Source organism: Meles meles, chromosome 17, assembly GCF_922984935.1.
Source record: "Meles meles chromosome 17, mMelMel3.1 paternal haplotype, whole genome shotgun sequence".
Classification (NCBI taxonomy): domain Eukaryota; kingdom Metazoa; phylum Chordata; class Mammalia; order Carnivora; family Mustelidae; genus Meles; species Meles meles.
The window spans coordinates 49,912,814-49,926,359 of NC_060082.1; the positions used below are offsets into that span (position 1 = coordinate 49,912,814).

A 13,546-nucleotide genomic window follows, 5' to 3' on the forward strand; every position below is an offset into this window, starting at 1 on the left:
CATGACAACGTTCTTCCAATACCCCGGGAATCTATCAACTCCAGAGAATTCTACCAACTAAATATATCTTGAATCTGTTGATTTCCCTTTACTACTTCTTCAGCTACTCTCACTTAAGTTCTGAACTATTTCTTTCCTGGACTAATGCAAAGCCACCAAAATTGTTTTCTCTATTTTACTCTTGTCCTATTTCGTTCTGTCTACTGCTATCTGAGGGATCTTTTATACAAATCTGAGGGGCTCTAGGGTGGATCGGTTGGTTAATTGTTCATAATCTCAGGGTCACAGGATCAAGCCCTGCCTTGTGCTCTGCGCTAGGTGTAGAGACTGCTTCAGATTCTTGCTCGCCCTCCCCCCCACCTCTAATGAAAAAAAAAAATACAAATACAAATCTGATCTTACCAACTGCTCAAATAAGACACTTTAATGATTTCCCATTGCTCTTAGGGTAAAAACTATAATCTTAAAGCGTCCTACAAGGTTCCCTGCGCTCTAAAAATTAGAGTCTGCACTCTCCTTCTACCATTACTCTCTCCTCTCTTTGATCTCTGTGCTCCAGTTACTGGACTTCTGGTCTCTGCAATATGCTTTGCTCCTTTCACATTCAGGGTCTTTGTAAAGAAGAATCCCGCCCTCTTTGTTAATTACTACTCATCCTTTGTCTGAGTCAGACACATTATTTTCTCAAAAAAGTCTCAGTTGATAGATGAAGGATATTCTTACTTTATGTTCTTAAAGCACTCATTTCTTGCATCATGGTACATATCACAGATTTTAAGAATGCTCACCATCACAACCTATTAGCACATGTGCCTAGCACACAGTAGGCATCCACTAAATATCTTTTAAGTGAAGAAAGGAAAAAGGATACATCATGTTCATATACTATAAAAAGATTTTATTTATTTATTTGACAGAGGGAGAGAGATCACAAGCAGGCAGAGCAGCCAGCAGAGAGAGAGAGAGGAAAGGAGGCTCCCCGCTGAGCAGAGGGCTCAATCCCAGGACCCTAAGATTATGACCTGGGCCGAAGACAGGCTTAACCCACTGAGCCACCCGGGCGCCCCTCCATGTCTTTTTTAAAGATTTTATTTATTTGAGATAGTGAGCGAGAGCAGGGGGAGGGGCAAAGGGAGAAGTAGACTCCCCACTGAGCAGGAAGCCCAGTGTGGGATTCCATTCCAGGACTCTGGAATAATGAGCTGAGCCGAAGTCAGACGCTTAACCAACTGAGCCACCCTGGCATCCCAAGATTTCCATGTCTAAAAACAAAATATGACATAAAAGCTAGAGAATATTCAGAGATTCTAAAATTTTTACTGTAAAATGTACTTAACTAATATCAGTTGTGAATGTTTCATCAAAAGATGAAATTTTTCATTTAACTTTTAAAAAATATATTTTTAAAATTAAGCTTTCAAACAACAGAATAGCGTGTTATGAGAACTGCTAGTATAAATAAGCAATATAAATAAACACCTATACTTTATCCTCAACCATGACATCATTTCAAATTCCATCATTCAGTATAACCCAGCTTCACTATTTGCTTTGGGTGTTAAACTTTTGCCATTAAAACAAACAAATTTCACAAAGTTTGTTGGGTTGTATCATTAAAACCTCTTAAGATCATAGAATGTAATAAAGAATATCATATATCCTGCAGAAGATGTTACATACAAACCTAAGAGCAACCACAAATCAAAAACCAGTAATATCCAAGAATAAAGAGAAAGAAATCCAAATATATCACTAAAAAAAAGGCCAGCAAACCATAAAAGAGAGCAAGAGAAGGATCACAAAAAAATTACAAAAACCACAAAACAAGTAAAATGGCAACAATAAATATCAGTAACTACTTTGAATGTAAATAAATTAAATACTCCAATCAAAAGACACAAGGTAACAGAGTAAATAAAAAAACAAGATCCATCTATATGCCACCTATGAAAGAGACTCATTTCACACCTAAAGACATCTGCAGATTGGAAGTACAGGGATGGAGAAACATTTATCATACAGATAGATGCCAAAAGAAAGCCGGGGTAGCAATACTTGTATTAGACAAAAGAGACTTTAAAATAAAGACTGTAACAAGAGACAAAGAATGACTATATAATAATATTATATATATTATATATACATATTATATATATATATATATTACTATATAATAATAAAAGGGGAAATCCAACAAGATATAAAAGTTGTGTATTATTTATACACCCAACCTGGGAGCACCCTCATACATAAAAGTTAATAGTAAGAATAAAGGAATTAATCAACTGTAATACAAGAACAGTAGGGGCTTTAACACTTACACCGATAGACAAATCATCCAACCAAAAAAAATCAAGGAAACAGTGTTCTGAATGACCCACTGGATTAGATGGATTTAACATATATTCAGAAAAGTTCACCCTAAAATGGCAGAATACACATTCTTTTCAAGTGCACATGGAACATTTTTTTTTTTTTTAAGATTTTTTATTTATTTATTTGACAGACAGAGATCACAAGCAGACAGAGAGGCAGGCAGAGAGAGAGTGAGAGCGAAGCAGGCTCTCTGCGGAACAGAGAGCCCGATGCGGGACTCGATCCCAGGACCCTGAGATCATGACCTGAGCCAAAGGCAGCGGCCTAAACCACTGAGCCACCCAGGCACCCCAGGAACATTTTCTAAAACAGATCACATATTAGGCGATAAAACAAACCTTAACAAATTAAAAAAGATCGAAGTCATACCATGCATCTTTTCTGACCACAATGCTATGGAACTAGAAAACAACCATAAGAAAAAAATCTGGAAAGAGCACAAATAAATGGAGGCTGGATAACATGCTACTAAACAATAAACGGGTCAATCAAGAAATCAAAGAAGAAATTAAAAAATTACCTGGAACCAAATGAAAATGAAAATACAATGGTCCAAAATCTTTGGGCTATAGCAAAAGCAGTCCTAAGAGGGATGTTTACAGTAGTAATACAGGCCTACTTCAAGAAACAAGAAAAATCAAATAAACAACCGAACTTTACACTTACAAGATCTAGAAGAAGAAAACTCAAAACCAGAAGGAAGGAAGTAATAAAGATTAAAGCAGAAATGAATATACATAGAAATTTTAAAAACCTCAATAAAACAGACCAATAAAACCAGAAGGTGGTTCTTTGAGAGGATCAATAAAATTGATAAACCTCTAGCTAGGCGCATCAAAAAAGAGAGGACTCATATAAACAAAATCACTAATGAAAGAAGTAACAACCAACACCACAGGAATACAAACAATTTTAAGAGATATTATGGAAAATTATATGCCAAAACTGGACCTAGAATTAATGCTTAATTCCTGGAAACACATAACCTACCAAAACTGAAGCAGGGAGAAACAGAAAATTTAAACAGACCGAGATTACCAGCAAAGAAACTGAATCAAGAACAATAATAAAAACAAAAACAAAACAACTCCCAACAAACAAAAGTCTAGGACCAAATAGCTTCATAGGGAAATTCTACCGAACATTTGAGAAGTTAGTATCTTTCTTTTCAAACTATTCCAAAAGATACAAGAAGGAAAACTCCCCAAATTTGTACTATTTGAAACCTCCAAATTTATTCATTCTATTCATTCCTGATACCAAAACCAGCTAAAGACACACCAAAAAAGAGAAGTACAGGCCAGTATCTTTCATAGATACAGATGCAACAATCCGCCAACAAAACACTAGCGAAACCATTTTCAACAATACATTAAAAAAATCATTCATCATGGAGCGCCTGGGGGGCTCAGTGGGTTAAAGCCTCTGCCTTTGGCTCGGGTCATGATCCCAGGGTCCTGGGATCGAGCCCCACGTCAGGCTCTCTGCTCAGCAAGAAGCCTGCTTCTTCCTCTCTCTCTGCCTGCCTCTCTGCCTACTTGTGATCTCTCTCTCTCTCTCTGTCAAATAAATAAATAAATAAATCTTTTAAAAAATCATTCATCACAATTAAGTGAGATTTATTCTTGGAATGCAAGGGTGGTTCAATATTCACAAATCAATTAATGTGATACAGCACATCAATAAGAAAAAGGATAAATACCATATGATCATTTCAACAGATGCAGAAAAAGCATCTGACAAGTACAACATCCATTCATGATAAAAACCCTCAACAAAGTAGGCTGAGAGGGAACATATCTCAATATCACAAAGGCCATAAAGTAAAAACCCACAGTGAACAATATATTCAATGGGGGGAAAAAATGAGAGCCTTTCCCCTAAGGTCAGGAACAAGGATATCCACTCTCACCATTGTTATTCAACATAGCACTGAAAGTACTAGGCACAGCAATCAGACAACAAAAAGAAAGAAAAGGCATCCAAATTGGTAAGGAAGAAGTAAAACTCTCTGCATTGTTTGCAGATGACATGATGCCATTTATAGGAAACCCTAAAGACTCCACCAAAAAACTACTAGAACTGATTAATGAACTCATTAAAGTCTCAGGATACAGGATACAAAATCAATATATGGAAATCTGTTTCATCTCTACACACTAATAATGAAGTAGCAAAAAGAGAAATTAAGGAAACAATCCCATTTACAACTGTACCAAAAATAATAAAATACCTGCAAATAAACTTAACCAAAGCAGTGAAAAACCTGTCCTCTGAAAACTATCAAACATTAATGAAAGAAACTGAATATGACACAAAGAAATGGAAAGACATTTCATGCTCATGGACTGGAAGAAAAAATATTGCTAAAATGTTTATACTACCCAAAGCATTCTACAGATTTAATGCAATCCCTATCAAAATACCAACAGTATTTTTCATTAAACTAAAATAATCCTAAAATTTGTATGGAACCACAAAAGATATCAAATAGCCAAAGAAATCTTGAAAAAGAAAAATGAAACTGGAGGTTATCAAAACTCCAGATTTACAAAGGTGCCGTAATCAAAATAATATGGTACTGGCACAAAAAACAGACACAAATCAACAGAAGAGAATAGAAAACCCAGAAACAAACCCACAATTAATTAATCACAGTCAATTAATCTTCAACAAAGGAGGAAAGAACACACAATGGGAAAAAGACAGTCTCTCTTCAACAAATGGTGTTGGGAAACACCAACACCAGAACAACGAAGCTGGGCCACTTCCTTACACCATACACAAAAATGAATTCAAAACAGATTAAAGACCTAAAATCATAAAAATCTTAGGAGATGACAAAGGCAGTAATTTCTCTGACATCAGCCACAGCAACATTTTTCTAGATATAGCTCCTGAGGCAAGGGAAATAAAAACAAAACTTGTTTTTGTTTTGATGGTACTACCATCAAAATAAGAAGTTTCTGCACAGCGAAGGAAACGATCTACAGACCCAAAAGACAACCTACTAAATAGAAGAAGATATTTGCAAATGTCATATCTAATACAGGGTTAGTATTTAAAATATATAGAGAACTTATACAACTCAACACCCAAAAAACGACTCATCCTATTAAAAAATGGGCAGATGGGCGCCTGGGTGGCTCAGTGGTTTAAGCTGCTGCCTTCGGCTCAGGTCATGATCTCAGGGTCCTGGGATCGAGTCCCACGTCGGGCTCTCTGCTCTGCAGGGAGCCTGCTTCCCTCTCACTCTCCCTGACTACCTCTCTGCCTACTTATGATCTCTCTCTGTCAAATAAATAAATAAAATCTTAAAAATAAAATAAAATAAAATAAAATAAAATAAAAAAATAAAAAAAAATGGGCAGAATACATGAACAGACATTTCTTCAAAGAAGACATACAGATGGCCATCAGACACATGAAAAGATCCTCAATATTACTCCTCTTCAGGGAAATGCAAATCAAAACCACAATGAGATATTACTTCACATGTTTCAGAATGACTAATATAAAAAACACAAGAAATAACAAGTGTTGGCAACAATGTGGAGAAAAAGGAGCCCTCCTGCACTGTTGGTGGTAACGTAAACTTAATGTAAAAATTTCCACTGTGGAAAACAACATGGAGGTTCCTCAAGAAGTTAAAAAAAAGAACTACCCTATAATCCAGTAATCACACTACTGGGTATTTATCCAAAAAATACAAAAATGCTAATTCAAATTCAAAGGGATACATGTACCTCTCTGTTTATTATAGTATTATTTATGAAAGCCAAATTATGGAAGTAGTCCAGGTGTCCACTGATAGATGAATTGAGAAAGAAGATGTGGTATAATAAAACATGTAATAGAATATAATTCAGCCATAAAAAAGGATGAACACTTACCATTTGCAACAACATGGATGGAACTAGAGAGTACAATGCTAAGCAAACTAAGTCAGTTGTAGAAAGACAAATACCAGATGATTTCACTCCCATGTGGAATTGAAGAAACAAAACAAATGAGCAAAGAAAAAAAAAAAAAGAGCAAGACTAACCAAGAAAGAGAATGTTAACTATAGAGAACTGATGGTCATCAGAGGGGAGGTGGATGGGCGGATGGGTGTAATGGGTGATAGCGGTTAAGAATACACTTATGGGGCGTCTGGGTGGCTCAGTGGGTTAAGCCGCTGCCTTCGGCTCGGGTCATGATCTCAGGGTCCTGGGATCCAGTCCCGCATAGGGCTCTCTGCTTGGCAGGGAGCCTGCTTTCCCCTCTCTCTCTGCCTGCCTCTCTGTCTACTTGTGATCTCTCTCTGTTAAATAAATAAATAAAATCTTTAAAGAAAAAAAAAAAAGAATACACTTAGGATGAGCACTGAGTAATGTACAGAAGTGTTGAACCCATGTTAACTATACTAAGATTAAAATATAAACTTAAAAAAAAAAAAAGAATGCCATATATCCTATCCTACCTGTGTCAAGACAACACACCCCTCCAAGAATAAAAAAATTCCTCCTGGAGTATTATTTATGAACCTTATACTGAGAAAGCCAGTGCTAATTATGCACCTTCACCAGACTCAACATTTTCATTGTGTCCCTGAGCTGCAAAGTTACAAATAACGTATTTACTGTGCTCCCACATATTAGTTAAAAAATTCATATAAGTAGGGGTGGCTCAGTGAGTTAAAGCCTCTGCCTTCGGCTCAGGTCATGATCCCAGGGTCATGGGATCGAGCCCTATGTTGGGCTCTCTGCTCAGCGGGGAGCCTGCTTCCTCCTCTTTCTGCCTGCCTCTCTACCTACTGGTGATCTCTGTCAAATTAATAAATAAAATCTTTGAAAAAAATTCATATACGTATATACAAGATATCTTATACTTAGAATCATGTCTAAAGGTTGTTTTCTTATTCCAAGCAAGATTTGCTTATAAAAATGAACAAATATCATTTCAGTATTCTACCATCTGACTAATGAGGATACCAACTTCCTGTCAAAAAATTTTATTGAGTATATAATAGGAACTATTTACAAATAATCTGCTTCCGCTATACTGTCAGTAAAAGAAGATAATTTAAGTCTAATAATGTCTCACGTCTAGCCAATTCTGCAGCAGGCTTCCACTGATAAACAAAAATCAAAATTTTACTTTATATTTTTACATACCATAATCTAAGAATGTTTAGAAAAACTAAAAATTCAAAGACTAACAAAAGTGCAAAAATGTAATAAAAACAATCTGACATAAATGTTAAAGCATTCTGAAATTCAAGGAGTTTTGATTCCTCAGTATGACAAAAGCAGAGGTGCTCATTCTCTGCACTGTTAATTTTCTCCTTAAGTCTGAAAAACACACATTAATGACAAAAATAATCTTGCTAAATTGAACTGATGAAAAGACAGCTAAATGGAAAACACAACAACCTGAAGATATCTATCTAGTATTATTCCTCTTCTATAAACAAGGAAATTTAAGTGTGAAGTAATTTGTCCACAGTTACAAAGCAATTAGGTACAGTTAAGTACAGACTTAATTCTTCCTGACTCCAAAGTCCAATCATTTCTACTTCTTTCAAATTAGAAAAAAAAAAATATGATTTAAAAAGCTAACACAGATTCTGTCAATTAAAAACTAATATTTAAGTCATCTAGCCTAAATTAAAAGATCTGTTCAAATAGAAAATAAATTCTACCTGAGATTTTTAATAAAAAAGACCACACGAAGTAAAATTCATATTCTAGTACAGTGGTCAGCCTGTGGGTGAAATTCCTTCCTCCACTCTGAATCTATTTTCATAAATAAATTTTACTGGAACACAGTCAAGCCCCTTCATTTTTATACTGTCTATGGCTGCTACAAAGGCAGAGCTGAATAGTTGAGACAATGACCACATGGCCCACCAAGCCTCCAATATTTATTATCTGGCTCCTTTACAAGCCTCCACTATTTATTACTTGGCTCCTTTACAGTAAACTTTGCCTCTTCTGCTCTAGGGAATACTTGATCAAAAAATAAGAAGTCAAGTATCCACAAGTTCCCAAACCAAATAGTTTTCCCATATGGGGAACCATCAATAACAGTTTCCTCAAAGAAATGATCTATTTTTATTAATGTAGTAATCCTACCACAAAGAGAACTATATTAAAAAATACAGTGTCACATAACAAACAGTAAAGTTACTATGTGTAGGCCATGCTATTTTTTGATGGAATTAAACTATAAACCATTTAAAACCCTGTTAGGGTTATATACTGTTACCTACTAACCCTTCCTTTTTCCTGTGTACCAACAATACCCATTTAGACAGATGAGAGGGTTAAACTGGAATTATCATCTCACAAGAAGACAAATTCCTATCCCCCACCACTACACAATTTTCTTTTTCTTTTTAGAGGGGAGAGGGGGGAGAGAGAAATTTTAAGTAGGCTCCAAGCCCGACAGGCAGAGCCCAACACGCAGAGGCTGACACAGGGTTCGATCCGACGACCCTGAGATGATGACCTGAGCTGAAATCAATAGGATGCTTAACTGACTGACAACCAGGTGCCCCACAATTTACTTTTTTTAAATAGTGTATAATAAACAGGAAATCAAATCAACAGATGTGTAGTCTTATAGCAACTGCTTTCATAAATATTAGTACATAATTGGCTATCTTGATTATTTCATAAAGAAAAACTACTATACCTCGACTGACCTACTGGTTTTGTTAAAGATCAATAATGTTAAAGTTTAATCTTATAGTTTATAGCCAATGCCTATATAAATAGAGAGAGTTTTTAAATGCTTTCTCTTGGTAGAAGATTTTGGCAATGTGAGTTCCTTTTTATTCTTACTTTAAGCTGAAGGAATTAATGAAAACAATGAATGAACCAAGAATTCAAAAACGAAAAATCATCATGTCTTCAATAATAAAATAGCACTATTAAATAGTTACAAAATACAGAGCTTTCAAAGTATTAAACACATCGTGTCACTTCTTTATAAGAGAAATTAAGCACTTCTATCGAGCAATAAAAAAGTCATTAAAAGACAGAATAAAATTTGAAACATTCAGTGATAAACAATGCACTGAAAGCTAACAACCTGAAACAATATTCTTGGAGACAACATGATCATCAAAATCTATAAATATACCCAATGTATTTAATGTTCTAGGTACTGAAACAGCCAATACTCTATATAGCACTTACTACTGTCAGACACTGTTCTAACAGCTTTATATAAATTATTTATTCCATATTATGAACTACTATTACCCCCACTCCATAGATGAAGAAACCCATGGAAATAGAGGTTAAATCACACGTCTTAGGTCATCAAGTTAGTAAGTAGTAAAGGCAGCATTTGAACTCCTCAACAGTTTGGTTCCAGAGCCTATCTCCTAACCATTACATCATAGTTCCTCTTATACAAGACAGCAAGAAAAAAAGACTGGAATGTTTGATGGTAATAACCCAAAGAACTAGGGCTTTCAATATTTAAACATTTTGCAATGATTTTTACAATGTCATTAGAGAAAAAAATACTAAAATTAATATTTATCTTCTTTAACAAGTATCTTGATTATACACAGCACTTGCGTAACAATGCAAGATAACATATATAGAGTAATCTTTCTTAAGAACACACGTTAAGGTTTGTGGTTTAAAATATAAGGTAGGGGGGTGCCTGGGTGGCTCAGTCGTTAAGCGTCTGCCTTCGGCTCAGGTCATGATCCCAGGGTCTTGGGATCAAGACCCGCATCGGGCTCTCTGCTCGGCGGGAGGCCTGCTTCTCCCTCTCCGACTCCCTCTGCTGTGTTCCCTCTCTCGCTGTATCTCTCTCTGTCAAATAAATAAATAACATCTTTAAAAAAAAATAATAAAATAAAATATAAGGTAGGGCACCTGGGTGGCTCAGTGGGTTAAGCCACTGCCTTCGGCTCAGGTCATGATCTCAGGGTCCTGGGATCGAGTCCTGCATCGGGCGCTCTGCTCAGCGGGGAGCCTGCTTCCCTCTCTCTCTCTCTCTGCCTGCCTCTCTGTCTACCTGTGATCTCTCTCTGTCAAATAAATAAATAAAATCTTTAAAAAAAAATAAAATAAATAAAATAAAATAAAATTTTAGGTATCTCCAAGAGTGCCCAGGTAGCTCAGTCAGTTAAGCATCCAACTCTTGATTTCAGCTCAGGTCATGATCTCAGGGTCCTAGGATCGAGCCCTGCAGGGAGTCTTGCTTGAGATTCTCTCTCTCCCTCTTCCTCTGCCCCCCCCCATGCGCTCCTTCTCTCTAAAATAAATAAATCTTTAAAAAAATTAAATAAATAAAATAAAATACAAGATAGCTCCAAAACAGGTAGACACAGTAGAAGATTCCTTCTACCTGAACTTCTAAACCCGTTTCTTCTATGAGCAGAACAAAGGAAAATAAACCAACATCTTCTAAACTCATAGCTGCTAAAGAAAGGTTAATCAGCTTCTTTTGTTTCAGGAGGTAAGACTAGAATATATTTCTTTTTTTGAAATTTAAATAAAAGCCACAGCAGGTTTTATTTTAAGTTAATTTGTTTACTAATTTCCATAGAGTACTAAGAAGTACTTGGGATAATAAAAGTATTCATCAATTATAATTATAGATATAATAACCTAATCATATTCATTTGTGCAAAACAGTAGGCCACATACTTAAGGTGAGTATAAGCCTACACATGCATGCATGAAACACACAATCTAAATAGATCTCTAAGATATCACCAAGTCTCATGGTATTAATAAAAAAAAAAAAAAAAAGAAAAATCCCATCACTCTACTGTTGAATTTCACTTCAAATAGAACACCCAGGGAAGATGCTGCTTCTGGAGGAGCTCTTCTCACTAAGAGGTAACAAAAACACTGGTTTGCTTTCTCTCTATGGCACTTTACAGTTTGTCATCAATTTTCAAGTCTCCTGACATTATCCAGTGCTAAACATTTATTCTAGAGTTTCTATTATTTGAAAATGTGTATCTAGTTTTATTAAGTGATAGCTCTGGTCTGGAACTATCAAAACCAAAAAGGAATTCTTCTTCCAGGCAGAGAAAGTGACATAATAATAAGAGTTAAGCGAAGGTGGGAGACTGGAACATAAAATATAAGGTAGAAAGCCACAGAAGATGAGCTGGAGAACCAAAGCAGAAAGCAGATTCTGAGAGCCTGCATGACACGTAAGAGAGCTCAGACTCTATGTTTTAAGTAACAGGAAACCAGGGCTGGGTTTTAAGCAGGAGCACAGCATTGTCAGAATTTCATTTTTTAAAAGATTACAACAACATACTTGAAAGATGGATTTTATTTTATTTTTTTAAAAGATTTTTATTTATTTGACACGGAGAGAGAGATCACTAGTAGACAGAGCAGCAGGCAGAGATAGAGGGGAGGCAGGTTCCCTGCCGAACAGAGAGCCCGATGTGGGGCTCCATCCCAGGACCCTGAGATTATGACCTACGCCGAAGGCAGAGGCTTAACCTAGTGAGCCACCCACGTGCCCCGAAAGATGGATTTTAAAAGGGCGAGACTGGAAGGGAGGAAGTGGCAATAGAGATGGACAGAAAAACCTAGATTCAAGAAATACCTGGAAGTAAAATCAGCGGAAGAAAAGCTAAAGCAGAGAAAATAGTCCAAATCATTCCTAGTTTGTTAGCTTGGACAGCTGGATATATGAGACAATACAGGTGTATAAGCAGGAAATTAGAGATCAGTATCAACCACAGAGAAGCCATCAAGACCAGGGATATAGTGCTCGAGTGACCAGGACACTGATGATAGTTAAAACCATAAGAGAAAATGTAATTTCCCAAATGGGAAAATGGAAAAGCTAGCTTTTGATGTTCATTTTTTTTTTTTTTTAGTATAGTTGACACACAATGTTACATTAGTTTCAGGTGTACAACACGGTGATTCATAACTCTATTTGTTATGCTATGCTCACCACAAGTGTACCTACTATCTGTCACTATACAACACTATTACAATACCACTGGCCAGATTCCCTACGTTGGACCTTTTATTCCTGTGGCTTATTCATTCCATTACTGGAAGCCGCATCTCTCCCCTTCACCTAATTTGCCTGTTCCCCCAACCTCTTTTCTTCTGGCAACCATTTATTTATAGGCCTGATTCTGCTTTTTGTTTATTCATTTGTTTTGTTTTGATTCCACATATAGGTGAAATCACATGGTTCCTTGGTTCCTCAAAAACTGAAAACAGAAGTATCACATAATCCAATTTCTACTGAGTATGTACCCAAAGACAATTAAAACACTAATTCAAAAAAATATATGCACCCTATGTTTACTGCAGCATTATTTACAATAGCCAAGATATAGAAGCAACCCAAGTAGCCATCCACAGATGAATGGATAAAGATGTGGCATGTATACACAATGAAATATCATGCAGCCATTAAAAAGGATGAGACCTTGTTGTTGGCAACAACATGGATGGACTTAGAGTAAGTATGCTAAGTGAAGTCAGACAGAGAAAGACCTATATTCATTTTTTTTTTTTTTTTTTTTAAGATTTTATTTATTTACTTGACAGACAGAGCTCACAAGTAGAGAGAGGCAGGCAGAGAAAGAGGGAGGAAGCAGGGTCCCTGCTGAGCAGAGAGCCTGATGCGGGGCTCGATCCCAGGACCCTGAGATCATGACCTGAGCCGAAGGCAGAGGCTTTAACCAACTGAGCCACCCAGGTGCCCCCCTATATTCATTTCTAAGGGGCAGATAACTATGAGGACTGGAAAGCGGGTTGGATTTGGTGAAATAAGGGTCAACAATAGCCCTGCAGAAACAAGACAGTCAAATTGCAGAGGTCTAGGAAACAAATAAGAAAGAGAAGTTTAGGGGTACCTGGGTGGCTCAGTTGTTTAAGTGTTCCACTCTTAATCTTGGCTCAAGTCATGATCTCAGAGTCATGAGATTAAGCCCCAAGTCAGGCTCCATGCTGAGTGTGGAGAATGCTTAAGAAGTTCTCTCTCCCTCTGCCCCCCTCATTCTACTCACTTGGGCTCTCTCAAAAAAAAAAAAGAAAAAGAAAAAGAGAGAACTTAAGGTCAATTAAAATGCTAGCCAGTGAGGAAAAAGTGAAGAGGGCTGTGATAAAGAGAAGTTTCTTTTTTATAATGGTAGAGCCTTAAACATGTTTAGAATGAAGAAATGAAG

At 36.4% G+C, this 13,546-nt stretch overlaps 1 protein-coding gene across 5 annotated transcripts in view; it reads right to left on the reverse strand.

The window, feature by feature from the left end:
• Positions 1-13,546, reverse strand: part of SMG7 (SMG7 nonsense mediated mRNA decay factor) — a 91,844-nt gene that overhangs the window by 41,677 nt on the left and 36,621 nt on the right. The window lies entirely within an intron of this gene.